The sequence below is a fragment of the Hibiscus syriacus genome, unplaced genomic scaffold (genome assembly GCF_006381635.1).
Source record: "Hibiscus syriacus cultivar Baekdansim isolate YM2019G1 unplaced genomic scaffold, ASM638163v2 tig00110384_pilon, whole genome shotgun sequence".
Classification (NCBI taxonomy): domain Eukaryota; kingdom Viridiplantae; phylum Streptophyta; class Magnoliopsida; order Malvales; family Malvaceae; genus Hibiscus; species Hibiscus syriacus.
Genome location: NW_024062715.1, coordinates 3,231,218 through 3,234,093, shown reverse-complemented (window position 1 = coordinate 3,234,093; position 2,876 = coordinate 3,231,218). Strand labels below are relative to the sequence as shown.

Sequence of the window (2,876 nt, the reverse complement as noted above, 5' to 3'; positions counted from 1 at the left end):
TACTATGTTTATGTGGATCGTAATTGTTTCCATCTGTTAAAAATAGAGCTTGTAAAATAAATTTTATAAAATCTATTTTGTTTTCCATATGTTATAATAGAGTTTGTAAAATAGAACTGTAATATTTTTTTATTCCGTCTTTGTAACACATTTTTCATCTATTTTTATGATATATTTTTCTTTTATTTCTTTAATTTAATTCGGTATTAGTAAGAGATTTCTTTATGATAAATATTAAAAAATAACTTAATAGGTTTTTCCTTGAATGATGAGAAGGTAGTTAAGGGTGGCTTTGGGAGGCATCTCATATCGTAAATGAAGCAAAGTATTGTAGCTTGTAAAACCACAATTAGTCCATGACTAAAATGATCCAAACAAACATACATCTACGCAACTTTCAGTGAAATCAATACCTAAATTACACCAAATTAAGCCTGTGTTTTACAATTCAAGCGGCTACTACACAAAATAATCTAAAAAGACAATCGCAATGACTCAAATAATGCAATGTGTTAAGACTACAACAAATGCAAACATTATATCCAGATTAGCGCCAGGGCAACCCCTTTGACTGCGTTTGCCGTTTTTGAAGTTCTTGAGCATCATATGAAAAAAGCAGCACCGCCCCAATCAACTCAATCTGGTGAAATAATTAGATGACTGTGATCTCTGAAGAAAAAAAAGAATTCCCTCAAGAGGCACCCAAAATTGAATCGTATGCCCTCTTGCCACAACAAGAGGATGAAAAGAATGAACAAATTAGACCATAAAAAACCAGGGGTCAGCGTCAAGTTGTGCTCGATATGCAACAGGGAGGAGATACAACAATTGGAATCCTTCTCCAAGAGGATCACGTGGCCCGTGACGATCTAGGGTTTGCGGATTTGTTTGTTTGGCACATGCAATCAGGGAATGGGAAGGTGTATTTTGAATCAATGGGACTTTTCAGTTCAAATCCCTTTGAGTCGCTATGCGACAGCATATTCAGCATTTTTCGCTTGAAAATTTTCCACCTGGAATAAAAATGGAAGCTAAATAGAATGTTCTTACTTCCTATAATCACACATAAAAGAAGCATTCTAAAACAATTGTTGATACATTTGGTCCTCTTTTTTTCATCTCTAACTCAATTAATCGGTCCTAGCTTGCTTGGGAAAAAGATAAATGCATAACCGATATTAGGATTATCAAATAGCAATGCCAACTTTCGCTTGTCAGGTCGAATTGTTTTAGAGTGCTCTCCAAACAAATATCTTCTATGGCCCACCAAAAAGTTAGGAAAGTTTCCACCTTGAGTTGTCACAAACACCTCACTATGAAGGCAGATAGTATAGTCTATGGCAGCCATCCTGGAAGAAAAGTTCTGAAAGCAGTAATCCCATTAAAGACATGATAAAAAATAGAATCTCAAAGGCATTACTGAAAAGGAAGTGGTGAATCTTATATGCTTCAGACCTTATATGGAGCAAGTTCTTCCTCGGATGCCAGCATCTCTTTCGTTTGTAAGTTGGGAAACATTTCTAGTAATGGAGCCATTGTTTTCTCAGCATTGTATATTTTTCCGAATGCCAAAAAGATTTATGAATCGTTACCGAATCCCATTCCTCTAAGCATCAATCCAACCTAATAGGTGCAAGAAGATATCAAAATGAACCAACAACAAAACTATAAACCCATTGCAAAAGCAACCCAATTCAGTTGAAAGCAACTTCATTGAACTGAACAAATAAACGCAACCAACAATACCACTAGAGGAGTAAGTGGGCAGTTCCCATTAATCCTGATTGCTCCAGGACGTATAACTCGACCAGGTTTGGTAAATTTGCCTTTCCAACCTCTTTCCCTGGCATTTTCCATGTCTTCTTTTTCTTGTTCCCCACCATCAAACACACAACAAGAGAAAGCAACCATATCCTGCGTATGACAGAAACAGTATATATTACACTTTGTACAAAAATGGAGTCGATAAAAATGCAACAAATAATAGTGTAACTGTGATCTTTTTAAAGTTGAAAAAAGGTCATCAATCATCATAATATGTCATATATGTAAATAATACAAACCTCCTCGAATCGAAGATGAACAGAAACATACTTGCCCCCAGTGTTTGCACTAAGCTTTTTTATTCTTGCAACCAAAGTTTATCCAAGGCTTAGTATTGGACATGAAAACCGTAAAGCTTCATAGTTAGCCAAGCATCTTAGTCTTGAACAGCAGGAGCATCAAATGATAAGCGATTTGCAAAAGGAGAAATCCTTATAATTCTGAGACACTCAATCAGAAAACTAGCATAAATTAACAAAACAACTAGAATATAGTTTCAGTGAGGAAAATATGGCAAACTACACAAAATGCATACAGAAAAGACATGCTGTAGTTCATACTGTTGCTATAAGAAATAATGTTTACAATCACCATTTGTTGCTAAAAAACGGAACTAAGCAATTGTGATTGTGAAGTTAAAAAGAAACAACTAAGCAACAATCAATGTTCAAACTCAGTTTTCCTCGAGGAGCTTGGGTAGCACTACATCCTTATAATGCTGAATAGATGACCATGCTTTAATACTGAAGTTGTATACATTGGTCCAATTGTGGTCAAACCATTAAATTATGTACTCGGGAACTTATCAACAACTCGTACATTGTTCTTTAATGCATTGATAAGATAATCTTCATCATAGATATCTTCGAACTTGCTGGAAAAAGTAAACAACAAACACGGGCTTCAGTCAATGTGATACATACTGATTAGTTAAACATAATTAAATATGGTTATAAGGAACACAAGAACTGAAAATAGAGTATAGCAAACCTGGGATCTCTCCCTATGTTATGAAAATGGAAATTAGGGATCAGAAGTGTTGCATTAAGATA

At 35.0% G+C, this 2,876-nt stretch overlaps 1 pseudogene; it reads right to left on the bottom strand.

The window, feature by feature from the left end:
* Nucleotides 1–549: 549 nt before the first annotated feature.
* Nucleotides 550–2,311, bottom strand: LOC120122179 (annotated as a pseudogene).
* Nucleotides 2,312–2,876: the final 565 nt, after the last annotated feature.